The sequence below is a fragment of the Melozone crissalis genome, unplaced genomic scaffold, assembly GCF_028551555.1.
Source record: "Melozone crissalis strain CALT ecotype California unplaced genomic scaffold, PUWL_Pcris_2 ptg000006l_1, whole genome shotgun sequence".
Classification (NCBI taxonomy): Eukaryota; Metazoa; Chordata; class Aves; order Passeriformes; family Passerellidae; genus Melozone; species Melozone crissalis.
In genome coordinates this window covers 8325210-8350769 of record NW_026535784.1, presented here as the reverse complement: position 1 = coordinate 8350769, position 25560 = coordinate 8325210, and the positions used below count along the sequence as shown (strand labels likewise).

General features: G+C 39.1%; 1 protein-coding gene across 8 annotated transcripts in view; it reads right to left on the bottom strand.

Annotated features, from left to right (window-relative positions):
- Window positions 1–25560, bottom strand: part of LDB2 (LIM domain binding 2) — a 212099-nt gene that overhangs the window by 19755 nt on the left and 166784 nt on the right. The window lies entirely within an intron of this gene.

Sequence of the window (25560 nt, the reverse complement as noted above, 5' to 3'; positions counted from 1 at the left end):
ATAGCTCATCATGTTTTTACACTGTTCTGTATCTGCAGCCATTTCAATTCCCAGCAACAGTGATAATGGAAAGAAGCAGCATTCATTTCAGGTAAGACTAAGCTTGAAAAACATGTGTTTTCAGGCAAATAACTATGAGTGGATATGAAACAGATCTTAACACAGCACAGCCATCACCAGCACTGCAGCTAATTCCAGTTAGAGTGTTGCACCCCAATTTAATCTCTTCCTCCCCTCCATTTTCTTTTCTTTTCTTTTCTTCTTTTCTTTTCTTTTCTTTTCTTTTCTTTTCTTTTCTTTTCTTTTCTTTTCTTTTCTTTTCTTTTCTTTTCTTTTCTTTTCTTTTCTTTTCTTTTCTTTTCTTTTCTTTTCTTTTCTTTTCTTTCCTTTCCTTTCCTTTCCTTTTCTTTTCTTTTCTCTCTCCTTTGCATATCAGCTAGATAACAACTTCCACCACTGTCCTCTCCTCCATGCACTCTGGAGCAATTCAGGTGGCTATGGAAACTTTGTTAGATCTTGTGGCTATTAATTTTGCCTTTCAAGATGCCACATAATGAATGTTGAACTGGACAGATGTGCTCTCCTTTCCTTGTCCAAGGGGAAGCTGAGTGCATTTGTGGAGATGACTTTGACATACACCTGATTTAGTTATCACTTTAGTCAGTATGCTCATCATTACAGCATGTGCTGGAAGGAATTCTGCTTCAGAGTACTCTTAAGCATTAAAAAAAATATTTTAGGGCTCTCAGTCATTGCTGCAACTATTTGATAACCCTTTTCTCTCAAACTCTGAAAGGTTTTTCCTTGTGATTTTGCTTAATCTTTTTATTTAAGATCCATTGTTTAGAAAGGGCTTAGAAAGGAGGTCCACTGTTTGTAGTTTTGCTTCTCTTTGAAGTTTTTAAAAATTATTTCTATTATTTCTATTTTTTTTTTGATTCTGTGCAAGAACTTTGCAACTTTAAACTCTTCCTGTTGTTACCCAGACATTAAAAGAATGTCCTCTCAGCAAATGCTCTTTTTCCTATTCACCTCCTGTACAATGGGGAGATGTTTTGAAAATCCCTTCCTTCAACAGCATCACACAAGTCTTATGGACTTTTAATTTTGTTTACACCAGCTGGGCTCACAGTTCTTCCTACACCAAAGTGAATAGTGAAGGTTATCTGCTTCCTTTCCCTTCCCTTGATGACAAATGAAAGTAAGGGCACTTGGTTTTAATAGCACAAGTAGATATCCCTGGAATCCCAGTGGCAGGGGCAAATTGCATCCAGTTGCTGTATGTATTTTCAGCTAATGAAAATTAGGATGAGTCTCATCTTCCTCCTGATGGGCTTAGTTCTGAGGACTGTGAAAATCTACAATCTGAATCTTCCAAATCTTGTTTAACATTGTCTAAATCTTCTTTATTATGCAATTTGGCCTCATCCAAACTGTACAGATCAGTGTTTTCTTCAATGAGGACAACCTACTTGAGCCTTTTCCTTCAGCAGAGGTCCTAGTTGCAATAAAGGACTAACACATCAAATAACAAGTCTGTATCATAAAGAAAAGCCCTGGACAGCCCATCATATTTTGTGATTATTCTCTCACAATTATCTGTATAGTCAGTGATCAATAGGAAAGATTTGTGCCTTACACATCTCAGATAAGAATTAAGCTCTTAAATGATTTTAAGAGAGACCATAAAATTTATCTTTGTAATTTAATTTAACATTAGTGTTAAATTACATTGCAAAGTGCATCATGTTGACTGCATGATATGATCTTTTATACTGCACTCTATTGCAGTGAGTATCAATTTCAGAGAGCTTGTCAGGACAAAATTAAATTTTAATGTAAATTGGAGCAGATTCATTAATTTCAGACTATACTAGATTTGGATGGAGTTCCACTGTTAGGTGAGGTTTAAGGCTGGTCTGTAGTAATTAAGAGGAGGAACTAAGCACTTTGCACCAAATTTTTTTACTTAAGTCTTGTCCTATGAACTAATACCTCCTTTTTTAAGTCCAATTATAGGTTATGAATTGACAGAGAAACACAGTAGCTATTGTTTTATCTCACGGTGTTTCAGTGGCCTGGTGCAAAGCACATGGCATATGAAAGCTTTCTTAATTTCATTTTCTCTAGATAGTTCAAAAATCACACAGCTTACAATTTGTTCTCATTTCAATATTATTGCCTCTGCTTCTAACACGATCACCAATTTTATTTCTTACACAGAACCAAGACAAGAACAAAACAAGGGTGACTTTGGAGGCTGTCATGCACTTAAGAGAGGTTTATTGCTCTCTTGTTCTTTGCCAAGCACAGATATTTAATAATCAGAATTCCTTAATGATGCACCATCCCAGCCAGCCCAAGCAGTATCTGTCGGAAGCAGCATGGGAAAGGTCTGTTTCCTTGTTTGCCATCTCCCACCACTACCACGTGTCAGGTTGCTGCATGACATTTCCTTCCTTTCTATTTCTCCAAAGGCAAACAAGCTCCTATTCAGCAGTTCTGAGTCAAATCCTAACACCCGATATTTCTGATATGCAAACTGTTAGCTTTTTCTGTTTGTGCAACAATGAGACCTTATCGTTTTGCCACTTTTCATTTTGACTATGAAATGCATCCACTATCACTCTTCACCTGTGTCCCTGGCAGCTGCCTTAGGTTCAGATGGAATCCAGGATGTTGTTTGTCTTGTTCAAACTACTGTTGATTCAAAACAAATCTCAGCATTATAAAAAAGATCAAGAGTGTAAGGACTGCATTTGAATGCTGACAATTTTTAGTGTGCAGCTGTATTACAGCTTGGAAATAAGTTTGGAAATGTTTTTGTGGTGGTCTGCAGACAGCAAATGCTGACTAAAAGTTACTGAAAGCAGAACAATAGGAGAAGCTATGCCTGGCCAAAATGCAAGTCCAAAAATTTAGTGGCGAGGTTGAAGTTTTTCATTTGTATATAATTATTTTGGCTACTTCAAAACACGTGCCACAGACGAAGACAGTCTCTATACTGAAAAACAAAACATCACATTCACCTTTGATTTTACAAATTCTCTTCCATACATTTTTCTATTTTCAGGTTTCCTTGTACAAGAAATCATCTCCCTTTGATACAAAAGATACACATAAAGATTCATACAGACTGAGGCAATACAACAACTGTGATTCATCCCTCAGACTAACGTGTACATAGCAACTCTAATTTTATTTACAACCATGAAAAAAGAAAGCTTTTTCCAGAATATAACCAGCTAGCTCTTCTGTGTCATGAATCTCTTCCCCCATCCATATAAAATCCTCTTGTTTCTATACTGCAGCTCAAGCACAAATGCAGTGTTTTTCACATAACCAGTTCTATTTTTAGCCTGAATTGTAGGAAGTCTGCAGCATTAATAAATGGAAGAGAAGTACAGAAGTACACTGCATGGTAATGTGCCAGTGCAAAAGCTACCTTGGCCTTTAGCCAGTGAACTGTGGTTAGATGTTGGAGCAATGAAAGTAAAAACACCACTTGTAATGGAATGTTTAATAAGCTGACAAACTTCCATGCATTTATTTCATACTTTTTGAATGCCAGCCTTATTAATGCCAACATATTTTCTTTTTATTAGTGATATCTCTCAGTCTGAAGCATAGAGAAGATAGATATATCTCTATATGTATCTATAGATAGATAGATATAGATATAGATATGGATATAGATATAGATATAGATATAGATATAGATATGCATACATATGTGTATTTTTATACATGCAATTGAGGTTTGCTTAATTCTGTGTTCAACTGGAAAGGAGGACACTTTGCTGTGCAAACCTTGACATAGAAAAGAAAAAGGAATAAGGAAGGAGCTTTTTTATAAACTAATATTGTAACTCCAGTAGGCATAAACCCATTGTTTCATGATTTTCTCTGCTATTGAGTCTGCAGTTCCTTGTTTGGCACCAAAATTCTGAAAGCAAAAAATGCTCCAAAGCTGTTACACAGAGGACAAAAGTTCACAGTTCTTACAGGGACACAGAGTCTTCTGTAATCTCTTCACTTCTCACCCAATCCACAAAACTTGTCCCAGCGCTGCTATGCTGTGGACAGATGGATGTTTATATAAAAGACCTTGTGTCTAAATAAAATTCCATTTTGGCGTTATATAAAAACAGCAATTACTGGGAAATGGAACTTTTTAATTAAATGTATTCGAAGAAAGTAGGGATTAATGACTTTAAAGTAGGGAGTATTTAATGCTTGCAGTCATAGATCATCCACTAGTGAAGCTGTATTATCACCATCAGGCAATGATGCTTTTAAGTATTGATGGTATGTGCATTAATAAGGCTTCAAATGTTTTCATGACAATATAATTAGCAACACAACTAATGTATACTATACCTACTATTAAAATAATGCCTTAATAACCTTGATTCACAGCAACATCTTCAAAACAAATAAGGATACACTTCAGATCAGGCTAGTTGTCCTTTGACCCAGTGAAGTGCAAATAAACTACACATTTTAACTTTTAGGCAACGCTGGTGTGGTAGGATATGGTTCTTCATAATTACACCAGAAAAATGTAATAGCTGTCTATCTGATTCGCTGATTTGTCGGTGGGAAGGAAATTATTGCTTTGCACTTCAGTTAAATACAGGCAATAAAACATAGGCAAAATTATTTACTGGCTCTGAAATTGTGCCTGCACAGATCAGAGCCTGGGTCGTGCACATCTTAAAAATCAGGGTCTGACTGTGCACCTTGCATGGATCAAATGCTATATGGTGAGAACAGAAACCCACGCACAGAAGTCAAAAGAGAGGAACACTGAAACACCAACATTAGCTTTGTTTTTCTGTTAAGAATTTTATTCAGGTACAGCAAAATCAATACTTGTCCTCTGACTGTACACAGTGTACTTGAGCTGTTCTGTCAGGATCTATATAGAAAACAGAGATGGAATTTTAGGTGGGTGGATATGATGATCAGGTGGAGGTAAAACACAATGGCACGTGTGGCCTCTGCTTCCCAGAAGGGCTGCTTCTTGCAGTGCTGTGGGGACATTGTGGGGGACATTGTGTGGGGACGCTGGCTCTGCCTTACACCACCTGCTCAGAGTGCTCGTGGTCTGTGTGTCTGTGCTGGGAAAATCAGCCCCAGGGAAACACATCCCCAAAGAAAGTGCCATGACATGGCAGCTGCCTCTGAATGGGGAGAGTCCAGGCTTTTCCCACCCACCCCACCCTGCAGCACAGCACAAACAGAAAGAAGTACTAACAGTAGCAACAAACCGAGTTCCTACACATATAGAAAAACCAGGATGTCCAATCTGCTGGTCACTTAATATATTATATACCAGATCCTTCTGCTGTGTTATAATACATGATGCTGTACCCCAATCTGACCTCCCTGCACTAATCTTCCCAGACATGAAATAACTAAAATCTGTGCTCCCTCTTTGTCCGTGTCCAGGGAGATTTATGCCAAGAACTGAGCTAATAAGCAAATAGGAAAAAACAACATTCTTAACCCTTTCCCTGTTTCTGGTTTTCCCTCCCTGGTTTGTGAACCCATTTATGGGCTCTGTGCTGGCTACCAGAACCATCACAGACTACTTGGGGTGGCTGCTGGCTGGTCCTGGCGTGTGCCTGAAATATTTGTGTTGAATTTCTGGGTTAGTTGTATAGGTGAGATGGAAAAAGGAGAGAGCAATAACACACAATTGTTTCACAAAAGAAATGTGTCAAATTACTTAATCCACAGACTACTTAGATGAATAACTGAGCTGCCAGCTGAAAAGGAAATGTATTTTCTGGGAAGACTTTCAAATGCATCCATTCATTTGAAGTTCTCAGTAACAGCAATATTGAGAAAGGTCTTCTGTGTGTGTATCAGTGCTACCAATTGCACTGCAGCACTGCTCTCAAAGCTGTTAAAGTGTGTGACTAAGGTTGTGCTTCAGCAGCACAGCAGCCCTGGTGTTAAACTCCTGGGTATCAGTGATGCAGAGGGATGTGCTTGCAGAAATTAATTTGACCAGTTCAATTTTTTCAAGAAAATTTGACAATTACTTTTGTATCAGCATGTTTCATGGCATACAAGGGATCATCTGCCAGTTCTATTCCAGCATCAGATCAGGTATTGCCCAACACAGACAACAAAGTCAGCCCCAGTTCCACAATGGATGCTTTGTTAATATAACAGAAATATAATTTTGCTCTACTCTGAGCATTCTAAATTTATATGGCTTGATGATCCAATACACAAGGATACATTGCTAATGGGAATGAAACCACTTATGGATACATTATAAAGTGCAATATTCCCAAATGGAGCAGGTGAGGCCCATTCTCCAGCCCCAGGGAGGGTGCCAGTGCAGCACTTGTGTGCACACAGCTCAGCCCTGACTCTCCCAGCTGAGGGTGGCCCCAGTCACACTTACCAAAAACCACCCTCACCAGGTTGCTCTGCCAAAGGCACCAAGACAGTTTGGGAGACAGTGAGGTGGGATGGGATGAATTGGGGAAATGTGCCAACTGGTCATATATGGGCAGACACTTATATGCCAGCTCTCAGTGCCATAGATCCATCTCATTTGTCAGTGGAAATGCAGGCAGGGCACATCATCTACCCAGTGGCAGCCACAGCTCTGGTGACTGGAATGTCCTTCTTGTTTTCCATAATGAAGAGGAGCTGGACTAATTGGACAGACTGGATGAGGAAGCCAATATCTGTGGTCTCTTGCAAATATCACTGTCCATGTATTACTGATGCATGTAGAGAGTGTGCAGTGGTCCCACTGCTGCTGGGGTCAGTGCAACTCATTTCAGAGTGGTCACATTGTCTTCAGAAGCTCACAAGACATGGTGCCTGTCACTGGAAACTCTGACCACAAAAACAACTACAATTTGGCTTTTTAAACTTTATTTATATGAAAATATATAATTTACACTTTCTTAAGTGAGCAAGGCAATGTGAATTTCAATTCTGGCACTAGGTTTGGGTAATTTTGCCTATGCTAACACATCTATTTTCTTCAGGCAGTTCAGTGCTTTTAGAGACTAAGGAGAGATTTTGAACATTTTTTGCTAGTGTGATCACAGTAATGTATCCTCTGTCTTCAAAACAGCTTTTTAATGTGTTCCAGCCAGGAACAAAAATATCTCACAAGTCACAGAACAATCGTCAAATTCTCATTATCACCCTTAGCGTCAGGAGAAGTCAGTTTTATGGAGAAGCAGTTAGTGAGACCTCAAGATTCCTGTGGTGTTTTTGGTTTTTTTTTTCCATGAGAAAATAGCCTCTTGGTAGAACATATAGCATCCAGAAAGACCTTTCAATGGTTCCCCAAACTACTCTGTGTCCCATCTATATAATAAGGAAACTAATAATTCCATAATTTGAAATGGGTACTCTGAGGATACTTTCTGCTCTTGCCAAACACCAGTTATGTCTCAGTGAAATTGAAGCCACTAGGCTCAGTTTGGCAGTAATTCAGTGAGGTATAACGGCCTGTGATATACATAAAGTCAGACTGAACCCTATTCTGATGCCTTATGTCCTTTAACATCATCTCTCTATGAATCAATGATGCTTTCATGAGTATTTTTGGGGTGTTCTGACACTATAAGAGCTGAAATTTAAAATAAACAATTACTTTTTACTGCATTTTAAAGGAACCTTTCTAATTTTTACAATCATCTTCCAGAATACTGTCCTATTCAACACCAAAAGAAGTGACACAGAATTTTTTTTTTTCTTGCAGTTAAACTAGAATTTTTCAAGTCTTTAAAGATGGGACTGTATTTGCAGCTCTTATGTGCCATCTCACAAAAGGAAGCCATTTATCACCAAGTTAAACTTCTGTGCAAATGCCTTTTGACTTTTACAGCCATTACCTTTTGCAGCACAGATTAAGTGTAATTATTATCAATTAAATAAGTAACAATTAATTTAAATTTCTTGTAGCAATTTATATTACAAGGCAAAAACTGTAACTTCCAATATTTAAGCAGTCTTGATGAAGAGAAATAAACACATATTTTCAGGGTTTGAAATGGGTTGGTTTATGCTAATACACCATATGACACTTCAGAGAGATCCACCAGAACTTCCCAGACTTCTGGAATAATGGGATCTTTTTCCCTTTTTTAGTGTTCCTGTGTTCGGCAATGCAGAAATCCAATATAATCTTTTGACTAATACACATATTTTACAAAAGTAACTGCACAACGTAATTTCTCAGCTTTTGATCACATTTTCTAGGACAGCATTCTCAGTAATATTATTGATCTGAGGACCAACTGAAAGGTTCCAAATGTCTCTCACATGCTCTGGTGAACACAGAAGATTCTCAGCAAGGGGCTGCAATGTCCAAACCATCTAAACACAGTCTGGGGCTGTGTTCTGGGGGCTCTGTCCAAGCCCCAGCTTTGCATGCGCTCACTCACAGCATCCATGTTCATTTGCAAAAGTTGTGCTTCATGTTCTCTGCATAATAGGAATCATGCTTGTGATTCCTACAGTTCCTACAGTTAAATAGCAATTCCTGTCTGAACTGGGCTCCAGAGTAGATTATATCAAGCTCCACAGCCTTCCCCACTTCTAAAAATGGTAAGCAACAAAAAGCAAATCTCTGAGGTCTGCAAAGTGACATCATTCTTTCTTCCCTCTCCTGGCTACAGATTTGTAAGCACCCAGATTTTTGTTTTCATAGCTTTCTGAAACAATTTTCTTTTTCCAAATCTATTTCAACACACATCCCCATGTGTCTATTATCCTTTCACCTTCTGATATGTGGTTCAGCAGATGGTGCAAATGAACTGGCATATTGAGTATTTGGTTAATCCTATGCTCCTCTGAATTGCTGTTTTGAGACTAATGCAGATACTTTGTTATTGTGAATTGTCTGCATCATGTCCTTGCCTATATTGCTTGATTTATCTTGTTCTTCCTGAGCGAGTTCATTCTGGGAGGTGCTGCTGAAGAATCATACAACTTGAAGTGCCCCTTAGTTAGCTCCAATGAAAGGTGGAAACTCTTGCTAAGAAATTTCCTGAAATCTATAAAATGGCACAGGGTATAAAGCACAGCCAGAGACAGAGATTTCCAATCATTAAAAACATTCTGAGTTTGAATGGGAAAAGGATGAAATCATTATGGTATGAGTGAGTTGATCAAGAAGTGAGGATAAATTACTCTGGAGACACCACTGACCAGTAAAGGTTTAGCAGGAATATGCTCTTTCAGAGCACTTGTTTTTAAGCTTTTAATTGGTTTTGCAGACTGCAAAAGAACCCTACTCTGGGTATTCTGGAAAGCAATATGGTATGTGCACCATGAAGTGAACATTTATGGTGTGGAGAACATAAAAAATTATGGCAATATTTTTATATTCTCTAAGTATGCCCCAGTGTCCCCAGCCCTTCATTAATCTGGGGCTTAGTGGAGAAATGAGTTAAACTTTTATTCCAAAAAGAGTGCAAGTACTTGTATCCAGCCTGTGATTGAATGGTCCATCATATGTTGAATAAACTGCTACTTAGAAAAAAACCTTAATTCAGAGATGTTAGTACTCGTACACTGTTTTCTCCTCCTTCTCTCTCTCTCCTGGAAAGCAAGGCCAAAAAATATCCTGTGGAAGGTTTGGGAAGGGACAGGATCCAAAGGACACTGCACTAAGGCTGGTGTTTCTTAGGTGGCAATGTCAGCTAAGGCAGCACCATGCTGTCCCACTGCTGCGCAAACACTGCTATTTGTGTGGCTGTACAGCAAGACAGCTGGGGCAAGAGATCTGTCCAAGAAATAACTAAGGAAATAGGCAGCATGTGGGGCAGAAATGTGTGGCTGAAACCGGGACCAATGGTGCTTGAGAAACGGTACAGACGGACAATCCGTATGTGGTTTCTGAGACCAACTGGAGACAGTTTTCTGCTTGCTGATAGACAAAGGCATCTTCAGGATTGTGTTCTGAGCCAGATTCTTGCCTGCTTCTCTAAGGAAAGCTATCTTGTTTTAGCTGTTATTACTGCTGATTGTCACAGCTCCCCAGAAAGGGATATCCTGGCACTGAGGGTGATGTTGCTGTGGAGGCTTGTGGCTCTCAGGTCCAGACTTGGATGAGCTCTTGGGGATCACCCTTACACATCCATGAGCAAGATGACATAACAGCTGGGTACCAAATCTCTTTGGCCAGTAGTCAAGAGAGATGACAATAGAAAGAACTAAATTTAGTTCTATATTACATTTAAATTACTTTTGATCTGTGTATGACTCTTCTGGTTTTCCCAGCAGCCAAGTATGGTGAAGAGAAGGAAGTGTTTTTTGGAAGAACCCTTTTCCTGATGGAAACACAAAGAATGGTCATTTAACTGCCAGGCTGAGCCAAAGCAGTTTTTCTGCCTATTGTTATAGAAGCTGTCCTCTGATCCTGGCAGAGTAGCAACACTGGGTATTCACCTTCATCTAGGGTTTGGTATTAGAGTACCATGTAAAGTATGGGGGACATGCAAAAATGCCATGGTTGTTCAGCCATTTAAGATTCAAGAGACTGTATCAGACTATTCCCTGAGCTTTGATACTCTACAAGCTCATATTTTGTATTCAGAATTTAACACACCACTGGGTTCATGCCAGGATAGAAAGAGGCTGCACCTGGGCACAGATGAGGTTAAATACTTACTTTTCATGACTTTGCTTTTCATAGTGAAAGTTTTTAACCTCAGGTTTCACCCGTACTTGTTTAGTACCAAGAAGGCAAATTAAAACAGGCTGGCCATGTGTGCAGCATGGGCATATCTGAGGACACACAGGCTTCTCTCCCAGTCACTGGATTTTACTGCGTGCACAACTCTGCATCCAGTGCAGAGAGGATCAATCCCTGTGCCAATACCACTGACCAGTGGAGTAACAGGTTTGCATAGTCCCTTATGTCTGGTAAAGTCCATCTCCTAGGAATGACCATGTCCAAAGATCCCTGGGGGAATTCCTGGAACCCTTCCTAAGGAAAAAAGGTCAGGTTGTGTCCCAGGCAGCAACATCCAGTCGATTTCCAGTCCTACTGAGCATTGGGTCAGCAGGCAGGGCCACAGTGCTGCCTCTCTCCCCTGCACAGCAGGGCCCTCAAACTGGAAGGCCACTGTGTGCTTGTTACAAGATGTGTAAGAGGTCTAATTCAAACATTCAGTGAAGAACCTAAATTACAAATTTTCTTTAGGAAGATCAAGAACAGTCTCTGCTGCTCACAAAAGAAAAAAAAATATATAACATTGCACAGTCTCTAGGCAAGAGTTTGAGCCATCTAACAGCCTAGCTGTAAAAAAAGCCCTATTTTCCCCCCCTCCTATTGACTACAAAATAGCCCAAGGTCACCAATAAGCAAAACGAAGGCTCAAAATACCAACTCCATGTGCAGGTTTGCAACAAAAGTTAAAATTATATCAAATCAACAATTACTCATTCTCATGGTGTTCCACCTGCCCTCATTAGGTTATAAAGAACAAATGTCAGAGATAACATTCAGGAAAAAGGTGTTCTTCTGATAAGGAAAATAGCTTTGTAGCAGTTCCTCTGGGGGGAAATAAATAGTCTTCCTTCCCTCCTTTTAAAAACAGACCAGCTGATCTGTTACCAGATTTGTACAAAGTTTCACACAACAGTGTCCTTAAACTGCTGTGTCTTGGTATAGGAAACGTCATAAGGTCCCAAGATTATTAACTCAGTGATTTCCAGATAAGACTTGCAGTTACATGTACAAATTTCTTTTTCCTAATTGCTAGTAATGCAAACTCTCGCTTGGAGTTTGAAAGTCAGGCTGTGTTCCTTCTGTTTCATGTATCAACCCTGCACTTGGCCCTTACCTGTTCTGCTGTACAATGTGACTCAGAAAGGAAGAGCCCCTGTAATCTGTGCGAGCTGCCTGACTTTGCAGCACGAACTGAAGACATCAAAAGGTAAATTCTTACTTCACTCAGACAGACACACAAAGACCAGAGGTATTCAAGAAAGAGCTGCTAATTTTTTTTCTTTCAATTTTTAGCCCCATTTTGTGTACCAGATCCACATTTCCAAGAGTTATAGGTTCTTCATGGCATTCAGGACTTGTCCTCACATCCTGGAGTGTGTTCTGTTGAACACATTCTCACCAGCTGGCCACTCTGCTTGGCTGCTACATGCCTGCCTTCAGTCCAGGCAGCAGGCCTCTTCCAGTGAGACAAGTTTCTTTCACTTCCAGAAGTGTATATGGGAATGGGGTAAAAAGAGAATGCCATTTCTCCTGCTAGCTGACAGGGAAAATTGTTATTACCTACTGTGATCTCACTACACAGGAGAACAATAGTAGCATTTTCCAGTGGCAGAAATAAAAGATACACACAGGCATGTGTTTCTGTTAATACAGAAGAAATAGCTGAATGAAATGGTGATAATGATATCTGGAAAAAAATTAGGAAAGCTGGTCTTAAAGCTCATTCTTGGTCTGTGACCTCAGTTGTAGCACTAAATCAAATATCAGAAAAAAGGGATTCCAAAGTACCTGCATTTAAGCATTTGACTCCAAGAGTATGAGCCACAAAAGTCCCGTGTTTCACCTACTTTGGTGGACGTGAGCTTGGAACATACTCAAACAATTCAGAATTCAAAAACCATCATGTTTAAGACTGTTAAGACATAGCAACTCTAGTAAATGAAATGTGCCAGCACTGTTCTCTGGCAGTGAGGCCGACTGGCAGAGACTGTCCTACCTTCACAAAGCTAAACCTTCTTATGCACCAAGACAGGAGCCTACATACAAATTCCCTTCCAGCAGGGGACTGACTGTCATGCCAACTCCTGAACTGTGTCCAGGAATTCTTTGGGAGTGAGCAAAGTAGGCAGGAACAGCTCTAAAAGAGTATAGACAGTGCATTCAGGTACCCAAGAACACTGCTGTTTAATATACAAAGATGGACATAACTTAAGGGTCTTGAAAAGTCAAATGAGCTCTGACAGACGTGGACAGCCTAAGCACGCAGAAGTACAAGTCATGCACATGTACAGAAGAGCAACCACTAGCACATTCACTCTTACCTGCTGTTCAGTCACTCCTCAATTAAAAAAAATGAATCCTGAGAGCAGACTGGAGAAGATAACTCCTTGTTTTTAGTCAGCCATACTCTCCAGCAGCTGAATCAGCCTGGCTCCTTTTTTACCCATGGAGTTCTGCCCTCCTGATTGTATCATGGCCCTGCTTTAATAAGTTGCTCACAGCACCCAATATATTTTTTTAGTCTGTTCCTGGTGTGTATGCACACGAGGCTTTTGACTCCCTCAGGTTAAGCAAAATGTTGACCCATATGTCAAGACTTTGGGGCAAGGGCTCTGGAATACCAGAAAAAGCCAGGCATCTCCTCCCACCACTCATATTTTACTGTAAAAATAAACACAGTGAATGGCTGAAACCAGGGTGGCACAGACATCTGTGGTGTCCCAAGCAATGAAATCCAAAAAGATAAGCCTCTAGCTGAAGGCTGCAGTGAAGCCACTATGTCAGAGTGTGACCTTATGTCCTTCTAAGCATCCTCAGCTCCTCAGCTGTGCAATGGATATAATAGCTTTTACAACAATATTGATAAAATAAAATAAAAATGCAAACACATGAGATACTATGATGATGGGAGTCCAGGTAGATGTAGATTTTCAGAGTCCACAGAAAATGAGAAAGCATAACAAAATTCATTATATGAAATGGCTTTACTATGCTAGAACTTTCAGGCACATTTTAAATGATGACATGGACATATGCTTTAGTAAATGTACACTGCTGAACTTTTTCCCCCTCTCCATAATTATTTCTATTTTATAATAGTTGCAAGAGGCTGCAGGCGATGCATTTTCTTGTATTTTTGGATGGCTGAAGTCATCTGGTTTTCCTGATGCTATGCTATTTATTCAAGGTGTTTAAGACTGATAACCAAGCAGTGATGCACTCTCTAGACTTTCCCATTGCTGCAGTAACACACTGCCTAAAATGGCCAACAAATATAGGGGTGGTTTTTTTCAACTAAATGGAGGGAAACACAATATTTTATATTAGTATAAAAATATCTATGTGATAAGCAAAAACCCAAAAATGTCATGACAGATTAACCCCTTCGGGGTTTTGTTTAAGTTTTTGAGCGCTCCCAAGTGGGAAGTTGAATTGTTCATCACCAAAAGTGTTTTCTGCATAATCAAAATTCCTATGTTATTCTAGATTCATAACACCCTATTTATTAAAGTGCAGAAAGTTGAATGTCATTAAATGGATGATTCTAACAGCCCTTGCAGATAGGAATAAAGTGGCTAATGACATCTGTGCATATTGCCTTATTCCTAAGGCACAGACCATCTTTATGCTAGATGCAATGCCCAATGCTTGTTTCCACCTTTCTATACCTCACCTCCCATGATCACACATATAGATGAATAAATCACCTTTTGGACTGCATCTATAACTAACCTCAGACACTGTTTCAAGAACTGGATTCCAGCCTTACCAGTATGAAGCTGAGCAAAGATGAACTGTACTAATTGTTTGGAAAAGCATCCATTTATGTACCTAAAAGAAATGAGGGTGAGCAAAATGCAAGCAGATCACCTTTCAAAAGCTTTGTCAAAGCAAGCTTGAAGAATATTAAATGCATATACTTCTATAAGTTTTTTCCCTGTTTTGACCTGATTTTTTTATAACCTGGTATAATTCCACCGAAATCAACAAGCCTCTTGCAGCTGATATCCTTTGAAGTTCTTTCTAATCTAATTTTTGTTCAGAAAGAAACTATGAAAAAAAAGAATAAAACTTTGAACAATGAAATCAAACACTGGAAGTTTAAAATGTAAGCTCCCTTTAGGTTTGCTTGAGAATATAAATTAGGAATAAAAGCAGTATGATACATCCATTTTGAGAAGTACTAAGAAATCACAACTTCTACTTACACACAGGCATTATCAATGGCCAGTAACAGCCTTCGTAGCAGGTATCAAAAAAGCTGTTTTCCTCTTTAATTTCACTTAAAGGAAAAGGCAAGAAAAAAGCCTCAAATATCTTCCCAAACCACTCAGCATTTAAGAAGTATGTTTTATATTATGACCCTTTCAATGATTTCTCTGGTATCCTTTGCTCTTTAAGGAAGTGGTCTTCAGCAGAATTTGATGCAAGAAATGATGGAGGACAGTGAAAGCAGAAAAGTGAGAGCACCTCCATAGACAGCATCTTTCTCAGTTCCCCTGGGGGGCTACAGAGCTTTGGTTTATGTGGGTAGATTTTGTTTCTGCTGTTTCCCCTTGCTTCATATATTTCTAATCTCTGCTCTAGCAGTTAATGAAAAAGACAGTTCTTGAAGCCTCTGTGGTGGGTTTTTTGGTCTATAAGGAAGGCAGCCTTTTCCCTTTAAACAGGGTTTGTACTCAGAAGAGCCTTGAGAAATGCTCAACTGGCCCTTTGTCCTCAGCAGAAGTGGGCTGATAGCAAAGACTTTGGAGCAAGCCTTGGAGGTCAGGCCATTACAGTGTCCATGTGTCCTTCACTGCTGTGATTTATCTGATGGTCTTCATACCTTGTATTTCTACAGGTAATTAAACATGTAACTACGACAGGAGATGCTTTGCACCCACTGATGTCACTCTGGAGAAAGGTCACTGCTTTCCAAGATGCTGTTCCAGTTTGTATATGTGTGTGATTAAAAGCAGAAGTTTTCCTTATCATTTATTACAGCAACAGAAAGGTTACTTAGGTAGTAAAGTGGCCCATAGTAGGAATCTAAATATTAGAATAAGACTATAGGAATCAACCTATCCTTATACTAAACTAGAAAAATCTCAAAGAAACTGAGAAAGAAAGAGACTATATTAGTCTTCAAAATACAATTAGACTCCAAGAAGGTGCCTAAAAGAAACATAAAGTGTCATGAATATGGTATTTGGTGATAATATTGAAAGACTTCAAGAATATATATTTTGTCCTGAATAATTTGTCATTCTTACACAGTTAAATATCATAAAGAGCAAGCTATATTTCATGTTCTGGTTTTTACTGCAATTATTTTAGTAAAATTAACTCATTTTTTAAATTACATTGTTCAAGAGCACTTAGCAATAGAATATATGATATACTGTCCTTTGTATGGCTGAAAATCTCATCTCACACACTGCTTAAGAAAATCAGTAAGGTACCCAAGATAAACTAGAATACCACCATGATGTTGGGATAGTTCTAAAATAGAGACTTGCTACTAAATAGACCAAAATATTTCAAATTATACCATAGCTCTAATATACCACATCAAAAGTTAATCTGTGAAAAGGTCTGGTGTAGTGTTTAGAGGATGGAAATTTACTTCCTTCCTTTGCATATCACTATTAAAAAATTATTCCCTTTTATATTTCCTTACTTGGATTGGAAAGCCTCTAGGAAGAAACCCCTGCCATCTTGTAGATATGGGACCTACATTCCATTGTGGAATGCAGCAGTATTACTGAAGAGCTAGACTAGCAAAGTACCAGAATGAGACAAGGTCTGCTCCAGAGTACTGTGATCTCCACCTAATCACCTTTTGTTTAGACAAAATGGTGCTGCTTGTGTTTTCTTTGAAGGTTTTGATCCAGCATGACTGAGTCCAATTCTGCTTTATAAAAGAAATGCTATGAAATCTTAGCTAGGGAATACAGCTGTGGAGTTTTTTTTTCATGTGACTCATACTCACTTTATGGAAAACCATCTTATCATGGATAGAAACGGTGCACAGGCCTTTAATTAAATCAGCTCTAAGTTTTGCCTGAATGATTAATAAAATGAGAAGATTCTCTGTCTTGCTATGAAAGCTCTATTTTCCTGTATTCCTCCATTCTTTTCTATGCTTAAAGTCTTTCTTCAAATCAGATCCCCAAGCTGATATTTGTTCCTTTGGGCTCACCTCAGAACTATAATCTGTGGTTAATCAAGCTAATTTTTTTTTGTCACAAAATTTGAAAAGAAAAACAAAAAAGCAATAAAAATAACCATTTGTTGTGGCTGTTCACAAAGCGTGACATTTTCATGGCTAAAACTGCCTAAAGGAATAGAGAAATTAATTTCAATAAATTGGATTTTATGTGCATAAAATACCTCCAAACAAATGAAAAACCATGAGATGACATTTGGATTAAAGGAGATATACCCATTGACTCTAATGGATGTTGAACTGGATCCTTGATTAACAAACTTCCTTATTATGAGAAATCGCGAGGCAGCAACACCAAGCAGAAAAGGTAACAAGGCACAAGGCTGGGGAAGCAACTCAGAGTAGGAGGAATATTTACCACAGCAAAGCTTTCTGGCCATGCAGAACACAGCGCTAGAAATGACACAGCTCTTGTGTCAAGTCTCAATGTCCTCTGGCCCCTGTGCTCACAAGCCTTATGTGGGCATCAGTACAGGTGTGGTTCAGCACTTTTTCTCATTAGTGCTGCTTGTAAATTCTCCACATTGCATCCCATGGGTCTGCCTGAAGCAGGGTAAACACGAAATCATGGACTTCCATTTATGAATTTGATACACCTGTTGATATTCCCTTTAATATCAAGAAAAGGTATGCTTAGAGATCAAAAGGAACGCACAGATTTACACATTCATGGTGGACACTAATATTCATGCATGTGTGCATACAGCAAGGAAAAATTTAACTGAAGGTTTCCAGTAGGAGAATAGTGACAATTAGTTGCAAAGGTAGTGAACAGTATGGTTCACAGCATACCTACAGAAATGGGTGTTCCATTTATATAGATACATATGTGTATACAGACAGAATTTTCTTTTTCATTCAGAAGTAGTGCAAAAAAATCAACTTTTTCTCTTTACGCTTATTTTGTTTTCAATTCAAGTTTTGTAAATTATGGTAATCTGTTTTGAGCAAGTGCCTGCTCTAAAATCTATGGCTGAAAGTTGTTCACTCTAATGAAATGAACATATTTAAAACAGCTATACATGAAACACCAGCAGTATAATGTTCCAGATCCAGAAGAATAAAAGAGAAATTTACACCTCTATGGAATCCTTCTTAATCTGTAGTATTCCCTGGCTCTTTCTTGTCATCTTCTATCAGTGTTGGCAAATTTAGAGATGAGGTCCACCTTTGTGAGGAGCCAGCTGATATGAATCCATCCTGCTTCTCTGTTCTCTGCCCAGCCCAAGTAGCACTTGGTTAGCTATTAAGGGTGGTCATAATTTAGGTGAAAAGGATTAGATTAGCTCTTTCACCAGATCAGTCACCTGACCTGACTCCAACAGTGCTTGCACCAGCACAAGGGTGCACAAGACAAATTTACCTTTCTGTGTGCCAGCATCTAACCCAGACTAATAGTCTCTAAAGTACTTAACTGCTTAGAGTCAGATTTTGGTATTTAGGGGTTCTGTTGTGAATATAAAATGGAGAGATTACACAGAGAGATTTAAATAGACAGATTATAAAATGGAAGTATTTAGACAGAATCAAGTGACAAAGTGGGTAGGTATCTGTGGAGAGCCTGGTTCAGTTCCCAGGCTTGATTTTGTAAATAACTAGGTTCTCAGACACCTTTTCTATAAACAATAAGATTCTCAGACAGTCTTCCCATAACAGGCAAAACACTCTGTCCTTGGGCTCTCAGGGAAAAGATAGCTACTCAGGGAACAGATATGGAGGTTTTGGGAACTTTTCATATCACAGTGAGAACACTGTCCTGTTTTCAATAAACAAATCATAGGTATTGTAAAACAAAAGGAGGGGTTAGAGTTTTCTCTGTTAACCTATCGTGAGCTTGGATTTTGCAATATGCATGAAGTTAATTAACACTGTTATATAAAGTGGCTGATTTGGTCAATAAATCGGAGTCGATGCTGATCAAAGAACAACAAGATGGGTCATTCTCCCTTCACTTTCGACAGGTATCCTCCATAAGCACAAGGATCAGGGCATCACACAAGAAAGGCAAAGCTTTTCAGAAATTTCCTAGAAGTAGGATCAAACTCAATAGCCCAAGGAAAACCTTCTATTGAACAGTCAAATTTTAGCTTGAGCTGCATGAAAGATCTCTCCAGCAGAGATGAGTAAACAGTAATGCTGTTTTACCCATCCAAAGAGTGGCAGGGGAAGGGAAGGGGCTAAGGGGCTAACTACTTTACAAGGTTATATGAGCTAGTTGCTTGTCATATCACAATGGACAGACAAGAAATTATCTTCATCAAGATAAAAAACATGACTGGGTAGGCTACAGGATTCCCTTTCCAGATGAATATCAGACCTTAGGGTGGCCATAAGCTTTCCATAATAAATATTTTAAGTTCTAAAACAACTCCTTCCAAGAACAAAGGTTTGAACCACCAGCTTTGCATTAAAGCCCATTTCTTGACCGCTTTGGAGCACTCACTCCTCCCTGCATACCAATTCATACCAAATACTGATGGATATTCAATATTAAACAACTAATTAAAATTTTTTGCTGTTTTCATTGCTTTGAACAAGAAGGTGGTTTGGGCATTTTCAGGTCTTCATACAAATTGTACCTCTGCAGGTCTCATTCCTAAACTTAATTAATAGTTATTATTATTTATGACTGTACTGCATACTAGTCCAAATTGGTCTTCTAAAAAGAGAGCCTGTGGCTGTGTTCTTGGATTTTTTTTTCATCATTTTTCTTTTGTGAAATAACATTATTAGTTCAAATCTTGTAGCTTGTTTTTATATGACTAGTGCTTTGTCTTTGTCTTTCTTTTTCTCCCTTTTACCCTTCTGACATTTTTAATTTTAAACTGCTCCAACCTAACTTCATTCTGATTTCTTACTCATGGATGCTTCAAGGACTCACCTTGCTGATTATCATCCTTCCATTAGCCCAGACCTTAATTTTATTTCAAAGGTCATATGTTCTGTATGTCCAGGGAGCACAGTAACTGGCTTGTGCTCATACACACACATCTTTCTCCTTAACTGATACTCATGAGCCTGTTAGTGCTCTTTGTGTGAAAACTTTCCATTACCATCTCCAGAACACTGATAAAATCTGCCATTTCTGCTGAAATCCCAATTTGTATTCTGTTGTCTCTTGTTCTTTGTTCCCATTGCCCACTTTTCACTGAATTCTGAAATTTCTGATACTCAGACACTAAATTCTGTTTCTAAGTCATAAGGAGCAGAAGAGGACACTACTACACCAGCCCACTGTACTCTCCAGTCTGGTTTAAAACTGTCATCTGACTTTTTTAAATGCTATTGGGCTTGCTCCATCATTTTTTGTTTCTCATATGCTGCAATTTTCCCTTTTGTTTTAGCAAAATACTTAGAAATCAAGGGATGAAAAGCACACCAGTATTATTTCTAACAATATGAATATTATCTTTCCAATCCATGTCCTATCCAGTGATTGCTTCAGATTCCATTTTTGCTTTAGAAAATTCTAAGTTGGTGCTTAATTCTCTACCTGCCCCATCTTCTGCAACTCTCCCATCCCTGTTCTCTCTGATATTCCATGCTTATGATAAATTAACTCCTGATGTACAGATTCTGTGGTGTTCTGTCTTTATTAAAAGTGAAAAGCTAACATTTGACTGTATGAGCAAATACATTTCTTCTCAATTATTATTCTGAAAGTAACATATAACACTATCCCTAAAGCATTAGATGCATGAAAGAGAAGAACAGAAACCACTGTGATCATTACTAAAATAAATGCTAAGAAATTACATTACCAGAAAACCTTGGCAGAATCAGCTAATTATAGTTGGCACAGATTGATTATGGATAGCCAGCTACAGTAATCTGAATCCTTCTGTGAGAATCCTCTGGGTTTGCCTGTATTTTACTGTGGAGAGCTACCCCAAGATCAATTGGTTTAGATTGAAAAATTCCATTTTTTACAGGAATTAAGACTACAAAATATTGTAGTCTGCTTTCACCATCTACAGCACATATGATTCTTTAAAATTTTGGCAGCTTTCATATGAAAGTCACCAAGAGGAATAAATGATCTAAAACCCCTCCTTTGGGTGCTTGAGAGCCCTTAATAGAAGTTGTCATTCACATTCAGTAGGGTACAGCACCTGAACCCATTCTCTGTTTCCCTAGCACCCCCATTCAGTGCACAGCACAAACAAATGAAGTTCCTTTGTGTAGGGCTTCACTTGTAGCTTCACTTGTATTTCCACGAAGACATGGAAATATGGCAGAAGCAGGGACTGCAGAACAAGAAAGGGTAGGCTTTAGAGTAGCCCAGAGCTGCTTTAACAAACTACCCTTGTTCCCAAGCTTCACTGTGATACTCAGTTATGGAAAAAGAATTTACACTAGTGTGTTTCCAGAAATGCCATCTACTTTTTCAAATACATAGCCAGCCTTAGACAATAGACTGCATCAAACAGCAATGGTTTTATTGTTAGTATATGGGGCAAGATGAAATCCCAAGTGTTGTGCAAAATCAAGCCCTTGCTTTCTCAGAAAGGGCACTTCCCTTCAGTTGTCCCCTCAGACTGCCCCAGTGCCCATCCATGTGCCCCAATGCCACATGTGCACACTGGAATGCAGACAATGCCTGCTTAGCTGGTAGAAGCCGTGCAGCCATTAAGGTTTGCAGCTCAGATGAAAACAGAGAGTTGTTTAGGTTAGGAAACACTTCTAAGACCATTGAGTCCAGCCACTAACCCAGCACTGCAAGGCCACCACTAAGCCATGTCCCTAAGTGCCACCTCCACAGGTCTTTTAAATACCTCCAGGAATTGTGACTCCACACTTCCCTGGGCCGCAGAATGATTCTTCTTGTAGGAAGACCCTACAAGAAAATGAGTAGCACTGGAGCACTTGCTATTGAGTGAGGGCTGGTTAGCCCATGCACTGCCTGCACTGCCTGATGATGCCATTTGATGATGACGCAACATAACTCTCAAAGGGAAATGAGTTCATATTGCACATATGACTATACTTACAGCATTTATTCTCCCCCAAGCACCTGACTTTGCATCCTGAACATATATGCATGTAAACTTTCTTTTTCTTCATGAAGATAGACCAACAGCCATAAAATATTGGCCAGATAGCTGCCACAAACTGTTATGGATTAGGAGCAAAATAGCTCCAAAATTATTTCAGCTCTTGTCTTTCCCGTGCTTGAAACCATACTTAGAAAATCAAATTTCACTGCCCATTAAAGGAAAGCATTGCATGTGTGTCTATTTTGCATGTGGAAAAGAAAATTTTGTGTACACACTGGGTATACATACAAATGGCTTTTGATTACAGTGTAAGTAGTGCCTTTAGAAAATTGTGTCCCATTAAAGAATTTACATTATCCTCCTAGCAGCAGAAATCCAAAAATGTCTAGCAAGGAACTAAATTAGTGAAAGAGAGGACTTAGAAAATATTGTCCTCTGTGTAGCAATAGTAACACCTCGTTATTGTCTTTTATGGAGAACAAACAAATTGGATAATTTGTAGCTCAGATAAGCAAGCCCTGGTGAATGGAGCCATACAGGATGTGAGGGGCAATGGGAGTGTGCATTCCCCTGCCTGGGCTCCTCTCCTGACGCAGAGCAGGAGCGCTCCGCCACGCTGACTCTGACTTTGCAAGGGGCACGTGCAGATTTAGCTCCATCAACATCAATAAACTGGCCACCAGAGCAGGCCACAGTGTGGGCAGGATGCAACATCCACATCTGGGGAAGAGCTCTAAGAAATCACTCCAGCCAGCCAGTGCAAGAATGCAGAGGCAAATTTTGAAAACCAGCTAGGCAAGGCACAATTATCTTTCAAGGCTCAGACTAGGTAGTCCTGCTTAATTGACAGTAGGGAATGACTTTTTAATAATGTCAGAATTTTAAGAGAATGAATCATTTTATAGATGGCAACAAGATATAGCCGAGTTCCAAATTTTCAATAATGCTGCTAGTATAGAGCTATTGTTTTTAGAGTACATTCAAATCCATTATGCATTGAAGATATAGATAAAATAGCTCAGCAACTAAAAAATTAGGAAAAAAAATAAGGTACTGTGGGGACTAAATTATTGTAGCTTGGTGGAAACTGTTCTTCTGAATGTTATCTTCACCTCCAAATTCTGTACAAGATTCCTGTTTGTTCCTGGACTCATACTGACTGAGACTAGGTCTTGGCCTTATTATCTGATAGTTCGTAATATCTACTTCTTGATGACTAGATAAGAAATTACATTTTAAAAAGCTTGATATTAATTTAAAACCCACAAGGTTTTGCTTATTATTTCTGAGACAGCCCATTCAACTTCTAGTCAGCAGCTACAGCAAAGTACGCTGACCCCATTGATGAGGTAATCAATTATGCTGGAACAAAACAAACTCGTAACTAGAAAGAAAGTAACCCTACGGTTTTATACAGAGCCAGAGAAAACAGAGAGAAAGCCCATTTGGCAATTGACATAGGACAAAACATTTCATTTCCAGGTTCCAAGAAGATACATTTTAAATTTGTATTATATATGATTTAAAAAATCAATGTTCTCCCATGCTGGACAGCTTTACTTGCAGTGAATGAAGACAAACCAGGGCACACATCCAAAGCTGTGGCTCTACAAGCATGTGGCACTCAGGAATGGAGGTTTACATGCCAGCAACTGCAATTATCCCAACTAGCAATGATTTAGCATTCTGTGATATCTAGAGCCCAAAAAACACAGGCTATGCCTTTATATCACAACCATCTGAAATCCAGGTTTAAATTCTGCCTTTAAAGAAACTGCAGCACAGCTTGCTGCTGTGTGCACGCTGGAGAATAAAAATGATTAATTCCGCCCATCACTGAAGTTTTTGTTTATGAGTATCACAAGCCCTTGCTGTGTGCAGCAGAAACAAAAAAGAAAATAATTTTTTTGCTTAGTTTCTGATCCTTATTCAAAATCATGCAACAGTGCTAATTACTAAACACTGGGAAGACTGAATAAAATATAAAATGCTGACTTAAAAACAGACAAAAGAGAACACCTTAAATCTAAGTACATTTACCACATTATTTTAGTACATGATTTTTAGTGCATGAGCTCAGAAAACATTTTCAAGTTAAAATTAACAGAGGAAAGTAACTGGAAAAGAAGCAAATCAAAATGGAAATACACCATGTAATACACGCTGCCATGATGAGCCAAACATCTGGAAAAAAGAGCAGAATGATCAATCCCTCACCACAAGAAAAAGAGACATGTAAAGATTGGCTTGAGAAAAAAAGATTTCCTCTTGGAATCACCACAGCAGGAGGCAGAGGAAGCTTTACACCCAGAGACCTAATGTCGTCTGTTAAGCTAACAAAACTAGTCTGGAAGAAGAAAAAAAGTAAGACTTTATCTTTTCATCCCCTCCCACTTCACTGCTCATCTCCCTAGTGCTTATCTTGATCCCACTTTTCTTTTTCTGAGTTTTTTTTCCTCCCTCTCCCTCTTCCTTTCTTGCTTTTTTTTTTTGATGCTAACAGAGGGAGCAGCATGGGTACCTGATGGCAGCTGCCTCCTAACCAGAGCCCTGCCTTTGTCATTGGCATTGTCACATCGAGCAGTCACACAGAGGAACAGAAGGGGTCAGTGACAGAGGCGATGCTGCAGATCCCACCTGGCCCTCGTGGAGGCTGCTGGGACCAGCCCAGGCGTGTGACACCACATCCCGTCACACCCAGGGGAGCAAACACCCCCGATGTGGTCAGTGCCTGGAGCCACTGCCCAGTTTGCAAAGAAACCATGGAAATCCCCGTGAAAAGTCAGCCACTTTCTGCCCAGTTTGCCACAAGCATGTAATGCAAAACTTGCCTTGACTGAGGAGGAATCCCCAGTGGGATTTCCTCGAGGACATGCTCTAGGATGCCCCACCACAAAACACTGACAGCGTGGCTGCAGGGTGGCCAGAGCCCAAGAGCTTCTCTCTGTACCAAATCACAAACTAAACTAACCATGAGAATACAACGTGCATTGCATGGACATGTTAATCTTACATTTACACATGGAAAAATCCCAGTGCAATGCATTATTCCTCTGAGGTTTTACGCTGTATTCTTCTTTCATTTACAAACAACCAGACCTGCTCTGCACAACTCAGGCTTTAATTTGAACAGTATTCTTTACATTAACACTACATAAGCAACAATCAGCAATGGCTTATGCTGTTGGGAGGGTAAGTACAACTACAGGCTATCAATAACCTGTAGGGACACAGTGAGAGAGATCTCACCAGCATTTTGGTTCTACACACTCTCCCTGGAGTTCAAAACACTCTGGGGACAGGACTCCATCCATCCATAGGGAAGGCATTACAAGGTTCATAAAACTGAATGAAGTACAGCTAAATTGCACACTTAGGTACAGCTCTACATTAGGCTGAAAATAGCTGCATTTTCTAGTGTTTGTGTTATCTTAAAAAAGTACCTTGAATAATTACTCATAAAATTAAAAAGAATAAAACCAGATAGTCCTGGCCAAGTTAGCTCGATGTATCATTGTGCAATTTGCCTCATTTTATCCACTAATGGCACATCTAGAAATAGGAAAAATCAGAATTTTAAGCTTGAAATGCGAACTCTACAAATCTGTATTTCTGTGTATGTATTG